Source organism: Aythya ferina, assembly GCF_964211825.1.
Source record: "Aythya ferina genome assembly, chromosome: 2".
NCBI classification, from domain to species: domain Eukaryota; kingdom Metazoa; phylum Chordata; class Aves; order Anseriformes; family Anatidae; genus Aythya; species Aythya ferina.
In genome coordinates this window covers 80,202,853-80,216,635 of record NC_140297.1, presented here as the reverse complement: position 1 = coordinate 80,216,635, position 13,783 = coordinate 80,202,853, and the positions used below count along the sequence as shown (strand labels likewise).

The 13,783-nt window shown below is 38.6% G+C and overlaps 1 protein-coding gene across 2 annotated transcripts in view; it reads right to left on the bottom strand.

Annotated features, from left to right (window-relative positions):
- Positions 1-421: 421 nt before the first annotated feature.
- Positions 422-13,783, bottom strand: part of LOC311431012 (uncharacterized protein) — a 73,203-nt gene continuing 59,841 nt past the window's right edge. Inside the window, exons 7-8 of one of the 2 annotated variants that reach the window (XR_014689170.1) lie at positions 3,312-3,458; positions 422-762 (exon numbers count right to left, since the gene is read on the bottom strand). The gene's annotated coding sequence lies outside the window, so the exon portion shown is untranslated. Of the gene's footprint in view, positions 763-2,104; positions 3,145-3,311; positions 3,459-13,783 lie in introns of those variants that run through there. The other variant, XR_014689171.1, reaches the window with a different exon arrangement.

Below are 13,783 nucleotides of genomic sequence, written 5' to 3'. Positions count from 1 at the left end.
AACAAGATGAAAACTCAGCTCCAGTGGTCTGGGTGCTATGCTCCAGCTGTTGAGCCAGACATTTCCCGCCCTCCTGCTCCCAGGCTGACTGCTGGCCTGTCTGACTCAGCTGCTGCCTCCTGTGGTGACACTTAACAGCCAGGAATTGCCAGAAAGAAGGGAGATGCCTGCAAACAAAGCTGTGCTATGTGTGCCCTGCCTCATGGAGGGTTCTTGCAAGTGTTCAGCATGAAAGAGGATCATACAGCAAAGCTGATGTCGAGATATGGAGAACCAAGTTCAATTGCATCTCATGGTCACAGAAGGGAAACAAATGGTATGTAATGCAGTTGTTGCTGCAGCAACACACATCAAAACATGGGATTTCTTCACCTCTCCCTCCCACCTTCTTTTTGTTATTAAATTTTCGATGAGAAACCCAACCATAACAACTGTATTTAATTTAGATACATGATATTATTTATACTGCTCAATAAAACAATTAAAGCTCAAGAGCAATTGATTTGTATTCTCTTTGTTTTAAAATAAATAGATAACTCATCATCACCAGGTCAATTTGTTCTCATTGCAGAATTCAACAAGGGTGGGAACACACTTCCACCAGCATTGGACTCTCCCAGGGCATGGAAGGCTTTCACACAGCTAAATGTCTTCATGCGGAGCAGTTCCAGACTACTCAATTGCAATTGTGGAGTTGCTGGCATGGTGTAGTGAGGCATGAGCAAACAGCATTGCATAGCCTCGGGACGTGTTTTTGAAGCCCTAAACCAAGAGGTGAAGAAAGAAGAGTAAAGATGGTTAAAATAGCATTCCTCTCCCACTGATTTTATGTGCTGGGAGAAATCTATCAATGGTTTTCTCCCCAAAAGGCTATGGTTCCTCTCCCCCCCACCCCTTCTTTCCCCCGGCAAAAGGCTTTGCCATCAATGTTGCTATAGAAAATGGAATAGGTATTATTGAGGGCTTTGCCGTCAAAATATGCTCACTCCTTCTGAGGAGAGAAGTGGGCAGACCATGCCCTGTTGGGTCAGCACATCAGCTCCAGTGATCAGAAAGCTAAACCAATATTATCACAGCTGAAATGTCCACACTGTTCTGACACAGTGCTGGAAACAGGCAACATGACAGAGATTTGGAAGACATGCAGAGAGCAACTCCAAAGTAAAGGCACTCTACAAATAACTATGAACAAATACATCACAAAATGTATGAGCCAAAATTATGATTATAAAAGGGAATCTGAACCAACAAAGTCTTCTGATTTTTTCCCTGATTGCTCATTAAACTCTGCTATGTTTATTTGGAATGCCTCTTGCTACCACAGAGGTAAAAGAGCTAAACACACTGAAGTCAAGGCATACTTTCTATTGATAATAAGATTTTCCATGAACGCTCAAAGTTATTAAATAAAACTAAAGCCTGTCGAATTCCCTGCCTATTTTAATACCAGGACCTGTATTATAGTCACATACAGTCCTGGGACAACAGGCCCATCTAGCCAAGTAGATGGTCTCCAGCAACAGCTGTTAGAGTAGATTTGGGAAAAGAGAGCATGAGAAGAAGTAACATAAATATAGGATGACTTTCCCTCTGATAGCCTTTAAATATTCACCAGATGCTGCATTTCCACAAAAGCCTTGAAATCATCTGAACTTAACACCAGCACCTCTCTTTCAGGCAATTCTGTTTTCCATTCCTCATTCATTCAGTTTAGCTTCCTGACACTGAATCTGTCAGGTCCCAATGAGAGATGTTTAGATATGCCAGTAAGCAAATCCAAGTACAGTGTAGTCACATACCCTGCTGGGGCTTTTCTTCTTGCTTCTGCCTTTGTTCTACGTCTGGGTCTCCAAACCCAGAGGGCTGTAAGTACTTCCCTCACCTTTATCTTGCTGAGAAACAAGAAGGGAAGAGGAGAAGAAGCCTCCACCAAGTCCTCTCTTTCCTCTTCATACAAACTGCCCTGTGCCTGTCATTGTCATTTATGTCACCTGTAGGCTTGGATTGTTTAGATACATTAATGCTGCCATAAAAAATGTAAATGCAATAGCACACTACAGTATAGAAGGGGGTGTTTTCAGAGTGAGTAATTCAGAACTGAGTATCATTTTCAAAGTAGAGTTTATTATTTGGCATAATGTATAATTATGCAACTGAACATTTATTTTTTTCCCCCACATTGACAGTATAGACTAAGAGATAGGGCCTGCATTTACAAAGATGAAGGGAAGCCCCAAGTTTTCATGTTTTTGAAACAATTGAATATAAAATATAATTTTTCAATTTAATTAGTACAGCCATCTTAAAGGCAGTGTCAGGGAGAACAGGCCAAAAATCTCAGCTGAAATACATTGGCATAAATTGAGAAAAAGGCAGTGCTGTCAGAGATTAAATAATTGCAGAGGTGTAGAAAAACTTAAGAATATTTATAAATGCTACCCATAGGGACATAGGGACATACAACTGAAACTAATAATTAAAAAGCACCTAAATCTGTATAGTCTACACTCCAGTTTTGTGAAGAGGAATATATAAATAGAGAAACAACTCACAAGCATCCTTTTTGTCTCACACTAATCATCTTAGCTCAGATTCTTTCACAATGTGTGAGCTTCCCCTCATCCATTTCCCAAAAGAATATTACTCTGCAAACCACCTCTGACTTCGCTTGAGAGATATGATAAGATTTAAAAACACGGCTAGATAGGACAACTAAGATCAATTCAAAGTCACCATTATAAGACTCCTTAGCCCAGCCCAAGAGACTCTCAACTCCTAAAACTGGGACAACCCCAAGACCAGTTAATTTGATGTGTTCTATAAATGTGTGTTCTGTGTTCAACTGTTTCGAAGTTCTCTGTATTTAAAGAATAGAGATTTATTTGTAGGAATGTTTTATGTGAATACTCTATTGCCCCTGCTCACACGGGAACAGGGATATTTGTGACTCTCATTATCCACCACTGATTGTTCTGCTTTAGAAGTTTCAGACATCCAAGCTGAACCAACAGTAAACACTGGATGTAAAGAAAAGCCTGTAATCAGAACAAACAGACTGAAGAGACCCATCAGTCTGAAAACTGTTTGATCAAGCTACTTGGTAAAGTCTTGCAGACATTGGAAGAATCCAAAATGCGGATCAACCTGCAACCAGAAAACAATGTCCCTCAATTAACCGATAAATCGACAAGACTTCCCTAGCAGGTTTCAGAAGTATCTTTACTTGAAAAGTACCATAGCAATACTAAGGAGATGCCAGAATCCTCACCTGGAGCAGACCAGCATCTCCTTTCACTATGCTTCTCCCTTACCTGAAACTTGAGGTCAGCACAGTGGGACACGGAGCCCCTATTAATGCAGCAAGTTGACTTCTTTCCGATACTCCCTCAGATACTATTCTGCCATATCACACAGTCAAGCTCTCCTCTTTTGGTGTATCGTCTCCATCCATACAGGACCTGCATACGTCAGCATATGAAGAGAACAATTTCACCTTCAGTCTCGAGTGATTTCTGCTTCAGCTGACCAGACTGAAGAGAACAGTTTTGCAATGCTTAACTAGCAGGAGCATCACTTCTCTCATCTTCCATAGAAGCAAGATTTGTAAGCAACTGTCTGTTCAGTGTGCAAACACAGACTAAGCTTAATCATGCCAATTCCAAATACCTCTGCTTTTTTTTTTTTTTTTAAACTGTCTTTCTTGAACATATCCTCCATGCTGAAAACATTTTCTTTAATGAAGCCAGCAATGGGAATTGTTTACTATTTACTAATAAATCTTATTCCTGTATAATACTTGACATGTGGAATATGTTCTAGCAAATCACACTTCATTTGCATGATATTAACTGAAGCGTTAAGTTGATCTCATTAAATTGGAATGCTGCTGTATCGTGTAAATTAATGTTGATAAAGACCTTGGAAAAAATTTCAAGGTTATCTACCTGAAGTTTTAAGCACATGCAGCCATGCTCATGAACCCTGGTAGAAACACCCTCTGCTCTTTCTGATGAGGGTTCAAAGCATCAAATGCATGCATGAAGTTAGAGGGAACTGTAGCTGCTTTTGGAGCAGGGAGACAGCCCACAGGACAGACAGCAATGTCTTTCAGGCTTAGAGCCCTGGAATCTGTGGCGTGAAGTTCAAATGCCTTTGTTTATTTATTTATTTAATAAATCCGGGCCTAATTTCAGTTGGGTAATCTTGCTTAAGGTGACCACCTATACTGTACTAGCCTACTTTTGCAAGTGTCATCAGACAACATGGTCTAGAGTGGGAGAAAGCAACTCAAAAGTAAACTACTGCTAGTATTTTGCTCATCTCATTCCTTACCAAACTTTCAATTTATATCTCCTCCTTATGAGCATCATCTCTCACTGTAGCTGTTTACATGCAATATATTACACACACACAAAAAAAAAAAAACAGAAAGCACCTGAGGATAAAATGTGTATTCCCACATTTGACAGTAACTACTGTGGTAGGAGTGGAATTGATGTTTTTCTGTAATTGGAATGCACAACTCTAAATATTTACCACTTATTCTATCTACCTCCACCCCAACAGTTAAACACTATGGTTCAGACCAACCTGCCAATTATTATATCATTATGGCATTGATTTGCATTTTCACTGCAAGATTCAATTTTAAAGTGAAAGAGCAAAAAAAAAAAATCCACAACTATTAAGGTAGGAAATTGCATCTTTCAGGCATAGCAGTTGCTGCCACTAGCCTTATTCATTCCAAACAAGTGCAGGGAAACTCTTTGCCTCTAAAACATAGACATATGGACTGGCTTTTAGTCTGTTCCCCTACCACCCCAGGAATAGTTTGGGCTAAATACTGATGCCCAAAACAGTCAAGTAAAATACTCTCCTTGTGGTCTGCTACACAATTGCTACTCCTTGCTGGCACTCTCAGGTTAGCATACAAGTCAGGAGCAGGAAAAAATAAAAAAGAAGTTAAAGGACAGTTCTAGTAAGGATGACAAGGAAGGTCACATTGACATGGTGTTATTTATTTCCATACTGCTTTTTTTTGCAGGTGGGACTTGATGTAGCAGGGCAGATCAGAGCGTTGGCCTTCTACATCTCAGATGAAGGGTCTGAAAAATCTGGCTATCATCTGTTCTGGTCTTTCTCCCCATTAATTTCAAGTTGTTTTATTTTATTTTTTATTAAAAACAAAACAAAAAATAAAATTCTGCTATTTATCACAGAATCAGAGTGGTTTGTGATGGGAGAAACTCTAAAGATCATCTCATTCCAACCTCTGCCATGGGCAGGGACATCTCCCACTAGATCAGGTCACCCAATTTATGGCCTGCCATTTTCCAGTGTAATGTTAGTTCCCAAGTAATTTGCTACCCAAGGGACAATACATCAATAAAAATTGGATGCTAAACATGCTAGGGAGTTGTACCTGTTACAACACATCAGCATGATTTGCACTCCCATTGATCTGATCACAGAGCACTCATGCTCATGTTCCCAGGATCACCCCCACCAGGAATTCATTTGCACCTTCTGTGCTTCAGTTTGTGCCTGTTACCTCTTGTCCTTTCTCTGGGCACAGATGAAAAGAGACCGGCTCCATCCTCTCGACACCCTCCCCTCAGATATTTATATGCACTGATGAGGTCTCCCCTCAGTTTTCTCTCTTCCAGGCTAAACAGACCCAGCTCTGTCTGTCCTTGGGGCTCCTCCCCAGCCTCTCCCAAAATCCAGTGCTATGTATTCCAAGAAATCTGAACCACCATGGAAGGGTTTCTCTGTTCTGCTTACTATTGTAAGCAAGCTTCTTCCGATTACAACAATTTTTTGCTTTACTACAGGATATTCTAGACCAGGAGCTGAACCTGATCCAAGAATCCTTGCATTACATGGCCTTGATTTTTGAGTTTCAGACCTGAAACTCAGAAATGGACCATATTCAATGGGTCTGTACATATGACTTCAATTCAAAACATGTATACTTCAATTAATGGAGATTAACAACATTGACATTTTAAGAAATAAACAATCCAGGTTTGACTACTGTAGACATCTTTAAACAGACAAAGCCATAAATAGCATGAAGTCTTATCCTTCTCTCAAATCACTTATATACTCTTTCTCACATAAATGTAAAAGTAATACTAATATTCAAATCAGTAAATTTACATGATATCAACAAGAGTCTACAAAAATCACAGAATCATCCAGGTTGGAAGAGACCTTCAGAAAAAGGGTCATAATGTGTAAACCAGAAAATGTTAATTCATTGCAAAATACATCAGTAATACAGGACATGCATGCAAGATACCATATGGCAATAGGAAAGGAGTGCTCAATACACAAGGAAGTTGCAGCTGTTAAAAGCCACATACATACACATTACCAGATTTCAAGGATCTGGTTATTTCCTGGACAAAACTTTCTGCTGAGGTTCACAGGAGAGACCCCAAGTCCCGTCCTATCCTACCAACCTGAAATTCCGCATCAGTGGGTAGTTCAGACTATCAGTAAGACACTCTGAAGCAGAAAAAAAATTGTCTTCCACTATTTTTCTAGTTGTTTTAAAACCATGAGGCCAAAGTCATGCTCACATGCACATGCAGGTGTGCAGGATCCTACCTTGGAGCAGTAAGGAGAGGTACTGAGAATAGCATTTTTGTGTTCTGTTGTTCCAGGGATGAAAACCATGTTTTATTGTTCCACCTTCCCCAACATCCCCAGTCCCTGACATATGTGAAAACTACATAGCATACTAAGATACTAGAAGGTCACATAGGAAATTACAGCATTCAAGGAAAGGTAAGAATCCTTCCTGCAAGTTTTAGACCTCTTAGATTTTGTCTACGCACACAAATTTGTACCAAATCAATTCAGAGTGGAGAGTTCTAAGCATTGATTTAAGCCGGAATAAATCCCTACAAATGCATTGTTTAAAACTGGAATATAATGCTTCAGTTTAATTCAGTGAGCTACCAAGATCAACTTAGTCAATATTTTATTTATTTTGATTTAAATACCTGAAGACACCTCTGCAGCACGTTCAGCACCTAATGTACTATTAACAGTGCATTTTAAAATTCAACATCATAAAACAATCAATCCAGGGAAACTCATCCAGCTGCCTATTGAAAACTGCTTTTTCCTTTTTGTCATTTCTGAAGTAGACCTTAGCATGCCTAAGGAGCCACTTTCTGAAAGAGGTTTTGCAGCAGGTCAGAAGCTCAGTGAAACCTACTCTAAGACAGATGTGTCAGCAGCAATTTAATTCCAGTTAATTAGGAATTGCAAAAATAAAACGGTCTCAGCTGAACTAGCTAAACTTGTATATTCAGCTTTTGAGAGCAAATGTATCTAGGATGGGATAATATTCCAACTTTTTACTGAGATGCAAGTGGCTTTTAGATAATGTGCAGCCAGCTAATGAATAATCATGCTTATCAGAGAATTTAAATTGGCTCTAGTGATATCATTCCAACTAAATAGATAATTTGCTTTACATATGAGCTTGATATTGTAAAACACCATAGTTACTACTGCATGAATATGTTACTAGGAAACACAAGCTTTGTAATTACTCATCTTAATTATGTCTCTATAATCAAAGTGAATGCGTAAGTTACGCAAATGAATTAAAAACCTGAAGTTTTATCTCTTGGTCTATTAATAATAAAATATAAGCACTTGTTTTAACATCTGTTATATCTTGAAGATAGTATTATATAAAGAAAAAATTTAATGTTAACATAAAATTTAGCAATATCTTGAAATGAGAGGAATAACTGCTTCTTTCTCAGTAGTCCTGACAGTTAGAGAACAGTTTTTCTATTGTCTGGTGAGCCATCAGACCTTACATGGGAAAATTCCCTTGCACAGTCCTTCTTCACAAGGCTAACAACATGAAAATGATAGAGGAGCTCCAAAGCAGTGCATTGACTCAATTGTTGCTCCAAGAAATGATTTTTCCGCCGGCACAGCTACCTCACATCGCCTCAACATCTGCAGATTCTAGTAGAGGAAAGCTTTCTGTCCTGATGTCAAACATGAAGTACTGCAAGTCTGGTTTATTTTTTCTCCTTTTAGGAAAGCTGAGATGCAGATGTGCCAAAGCTGAAATTTTCAGTGTCACCTCAAGGATTTGCAGACCCAGGTACCATTTATTTTTGATTCAAATCAAGTCTTCAGGCCCCTCTAGGCAGCTATGAAACAATCTCAGCCTACACAGCAGAAGCAGCAACAACAACTATTCTTTGTCTGCAGAAAATAAATGCGCCCTGAGCATACCAAAAGTCAATCTTCTTTCCACTGCCACAGATGCTAATCGCAGTCTTGCTGTCTGAGTTAAGCAAGAGGCAGTGCTTGCCTGTACCACACAGGGAGCACAGAAATAACCAAGCAGTTACTCAGGCAGTTCAGTTAGGCTTCTTCAGCGCACAATGGGGTAAGTAACCAGCAACACCCATATTTGTGTGTGCTACTGGGGGAAGGCCAACACTCTTTACTCGTACTAAAGATTTACATCACAGAAGTATCCCAATATAGTGTTAGCATTCTTCCTGAATATTATAGCTCTTCCACCTTTTCAACATGCAATATTTAGCTTTTGCAATCCAAACTTTCCCCAGAGCAGGATGAAATATATGCACTTGAGAAACAAACTCATCTATCAATAAACCATTGTAAGCACACAATTCTCACAGAAAACATTAAGTGTTGAGTCCTATTGCTCCTGTTGTAGCCCCCCCAACCTGCCAACACCACACAATCAGCCCTGTCACGTGAAGCAATGCATCCCCCCATTGCTTCCTGATTCTAAACCAAATAGTAGAGTGCCACTATTAATGGAAAAATTAAAACAATGTTCCCCAAATTCTAGAGTTAAAGTTAAGATCAAGGGGAAAAAAAAAATCGGCTGTGGTCATTTCACCTTTAAGTTCTTTGCCAAGTGTTACCTACTGTGCCTGATGGAGTTTTACATTACACTGTATTTTAACCATCAGTGTTTACCTCTGATACAACAGCCTTCCAAGCCACCAGCTCATAATCTATTCCTTATGACCTCTGCTCTGGGATGTGGAACATAGGAGCCTTTTACATCCTGTATTTCCTCTATCTCCTACCACTCCTAATTTTTCTTCATTAGAAGTCGTCATAGGACATGCAGCTCTGCCATGATGATATATCCCAAACTTCTCTAGATTAGACTGGTTACACAGATATTTCCCACTTCCAATTCACTTTATTTCAGATAAATCTGTACTTTTGAAGCATACCAACACAAATTGAAGAAGTTCATTACTGCTTTAATGTTGAGGTGGTAAAGGAAAAGGGTATAGTGATGAAAACTGTACTCTTCACACGAGCTCCACAGAGTGAAGTTCTTTGAAGGGCTGAGCTCCATGGCAGCAGGATACGCTGGACGGTGAGGAAATTAATGGGATACCTATGCACACCTCCTCTATGCTCTTTGAAAACACCAGCATGAGTTCATTTGTGGGACATATTAAAATTTTCTATGCTATACTGAGAATCAAGCTTTAGGAGTTATGACTCAGACTCCTGTTACACGTCACAGATTCTTCAATTTAAAGCTAACATCACAATTATATATATATGAGGACTGAAACTGTGGAAAGCATTATCTTGCTGTGGAATAACAAACTTTCCCTATGCATTTTGGACTCATGCCTTTTTTAACCAAGATATACCACAGGGCAGAAGTCCATGGAGACATGCAGTAAAAATGATTTGCTACAAAACCACTAGCACGCCATTAAAGGTGGCTTTCATTAGGTCTGAGCACTGAGTGAAAACTGGAAGAAGGATTTCACCATGAGGCCACTTAAAAATGAGTGGCAGAGTGAGGCCCTTTTCTTTTACAGCGCTGACAAATATTAGTTGTTAACCTTGAATTATATTAACAGAAGTTTAAAAAAAAAAAAAAAAAAAAGATTTATTTACATAGTTCATATGTGGTTGCAAAATTCTTTTAAGTAGGAGTACTCTGTGAGGGTGTTAAGAGAGACTTTATAATTAGGTAATCTCATTAGTGCCACAAAGGTTTGCAAACAAAATCATTTCCTACCACAGTTGAAAGCATCAGTAGATTGCCTCTTGAGACACAAGAGAACATTGCTGCTTGTCTTCAGAAAGCATAAGCTGGTTCAGTATCTTTTGAAAGCATTTAACAAATGTAATGAGGAGGGCATGACACATTTCTTGGCAGAACAACTCTAGAGAATACAGAGGCCAACCTTCAGGTACTCGTTGGAATTGCACCATCTAAACTCATCCACAGGAGACCAACATATCATCAGCATAGTCAATCACTACTACCAAAAAAAGAAAGATTTCTTTTTTCCAATTTCCTTGTATTTCCTTGACTGAGCATAATCATTGTAAACACTGTTTGCTGCAGTCATTTTCTAAAATGAATATGCACGATATAATAGTCAACCGTTAGGAAAATCAGATATAAGTCGGTTGTGTCTGCTATTTCAAGTCAGCTCTTGTCATACAAGCAGACTTGCCAGTGAAAGTTCCTCCATCAGATTTGCTTAAAAACAGCAGATAGTGTAGAAGGTGCTACCCCTATCATATCTTCCAGTGCCTCCCTGGAGCAGCTGCCTTCTTGTCTCACCCCAGCTGATTTCTTAACAGGGGTTTTCCTTGGGTCTTCATATAACATATTCCATCCACTGAGAAATATAGGCAGTTTAACTGATCTTGATAGGGACCTAAAGCCAAACTTGAACCATGGGCAAACCATTATAGATGAAGAAGATTAAATTAGGTCAATCTAGGGTGATAAAGACTATGTCATGATAACAGTTTACTGGCCTTTCCTTGAAAACATGAGGTTTTGCAAACTGCGTTCTCAAATGCAGGATGGAAAAGAGAGGAAAGAGGCATGAGGTCTGAATACTTTGTAAGCTGGATATATATGTATGGCTTCTACCATAAGTATACTGATGCAATCAGCATTGGTAAATAATTTCTTTCAGAACTCTACTCAGCAGCAAAAAGGCAAGCTCTGCTGGTGTTCTCACAACTCCCACTGAGCTAGAGGTGACATTAAAAAACAAAAAGACAGATCAACAGTGGCAGAAAGTGTCAGGCATTATAAACAGTGGTTATCACAGTTAAGAAGTCAGAATGAAAGTTTAGTGGTAAAGTCACTATAGGAGCTCTGTATCACATCTGGACTTTCGCCTTACAATAGGAGAAAAAACAAACAAGCAATCTTCAACTATCCAGGTACATGAAGTAGGAAGATTGCACTCTGCCTTTGGGTGTAGAGGAAAAAAATCATACAATAAACTGATACAGTTATTCTGCATACACAAATCAGATAAAGCAAATCAGATGGTGGTACATACAAAAAGGACTAGTATTTAGTTATTTTAGGTAAGCTTATCTGCATGCATATGCAAAGGTGGCAGGTACAAATCAAACGTTGCATACTTGAGCTTCAAAAAATAATAATCTATGTACTGAGAACCACATGAAGACATCAGAAGCAGTAAACGCAGCCATAAGGAGGCATAAATCTACAAGGAGCAAGTTAATTGGAGTGCTAAATAGCAGATGATGTAAGATTACTAGATGAAGGAAAAGAGTACTAAAATGTTCAACTGGATGATCAAGTGGAAGAGAATAAAAATTAAATACTAAAATAAAGAAAGAAGAGCAACTACACAACCATAACATATGGGTAAGGAAGGGTAAAAAACAAAACAAAACAAAAAACAGAGAGACAACTACAAGACTATTTCAACTACAATCAAGGAAAAAGATCGGAAGAATTTCTTTATGCTAGGATTCTCTAAGACAAAGCATATCAGCTAAGCTGTCTAAAAGAAGAGAATGCACCATTAAAGAATGCTAAGCAAGTGAATGTTGATATGAGAGGGTACAACATGTTTTGATTTTGATATAGAACAAGAAAAAAGAAGAGGGATAATAATGGGAAAAATAAATCTAGGATGAGAATAAAACTGAGACAGATTGTGAAGTAAAAGAAAAGAAAAATGACAATATAGCTGATGGCAAATGAAAAAGAAATAAAGAGTTACCAATGTGCTGAGCCATAACGTCAAGTCCTAAGATATTTTCGAAGTAAAGTCAGATGATTAATAGGAGAAGCAAATTAGGGGACATATTTTTGTGCACCTTTCTCTGCTTAGCTCAGATAAATAAATCTACCCAAGTACTACGTCTCTACTATTTACAAAGCCTCTGCAAAATAAAGGGAAAGAATACTTTCTTGGCTGTGTGTATATATCTAGGGCAGTTGTTCAACTAGATGAACATACTACATTGGTGAAATTTCCCTCTAGTTTAAAAAAGGGGTGGGGAAAATCCACTCTAGCCTTGTTCAACATCTTCCATGTACAGCCAAGTAAATAGATACTAATTGCTCCCTCACTCCCCAAAACCAACCAGAAAAAACAAACAAACAAAAAAAAAAAGTAAGGTCTTTACCTGAAAACAAATGTTTTCACCTCAGACAAAATGATCACTTCCTGATTTCTCTTGTTATTTACATCAGCATGGGATCATGGTTAGTCACAGCACATGCTTCTACAGGAAACACTGACAAAGTCTTTCCAAAAAGTGCAAGTTTTTATTCATGAACGCACCTTTCCCTAGCCAAGTGCACTCAGATCAGATTAGTATTTTGTTGTTTTTCCCCACCCTGCACCCGTATTTTCCTTCCTGAAGCTGCTTCAATTACCTTCACCAATTAGATGAACAAGTCATCATCAGCAACTTACCACGGTTCAGATGACTGCTTCTTAATGAGCCTCAAGTAGCTGCTAATATTTATGTTATTAATTCCTGCTCCAAAATAGTAGCATGACTTCTGCTCAATTTCTCCACAGGCAGTATACCATTTTCCCACATGTCCTTTCCTTGCCCACATCACTCCCTCTCAACCTCACCACCAGATGATTTCCTAGACCTAATTGGACCTACACCAGACAGGTGTAGTTCAAGCTTCCTCCTGTTAGTTCTATTATCAACACCTCTCATCCTCCTGTAGGTTTTGCACCACACCTGAGGCAAATGCCAGTGCTGGCATTTTACCTTGCAAACCTAGCCAAGTGACACAGTACTCGTTTCCCTACAATATACCAACCTTGCAAACCTAGCCAAGTGACACAGTACTCGTTTCCCTACAATATACCAACCTTGCAAACCTAGCCAAGTGACACAGTACTCGTTTCCCTACAATATACCAACCTTGTGACAGACACAGTTGTTATTTATAAGGAACAATCCTACTTTTTTTTTTTTTGTATTTTGTTGTTGTTGTTGCTTTTAAAGTAACAGTTTCACATCCTATTCCTTCCTGTAGCTTTTCTTAATTCAGTGTAAAGTTCGTGCCTTTTTTTTTTTTTTTAAATCAACTACGTATATTAAAAGCCATACTTCAGTATACTTTCTATTGCATGTTGTACAGTGTATTTTACCACAGTGAAAAAATTCTATGCCTGTATACATGTATACAGAACAGTTAGAGGCAACAGAGAATTCGCTGTCTGCGCAAAGTGGAACATATTTTGTTAAAACTTTGAAGTACCATTATGTTAAGCAAAATGTATCATGATGCAGAGATTAAAATGCATTTTCAATTGATTCACATTTCCAATTAAATTTATGGGCAGCAAAGACATAATGATATTATCCACAAAATTGTATCAGATATGATAATAGCACCCAACTGCATCTGTGCTGTAAAAAGTATAACAATAGTGCACTATCACTGGTTCTAATTACCTCCTAT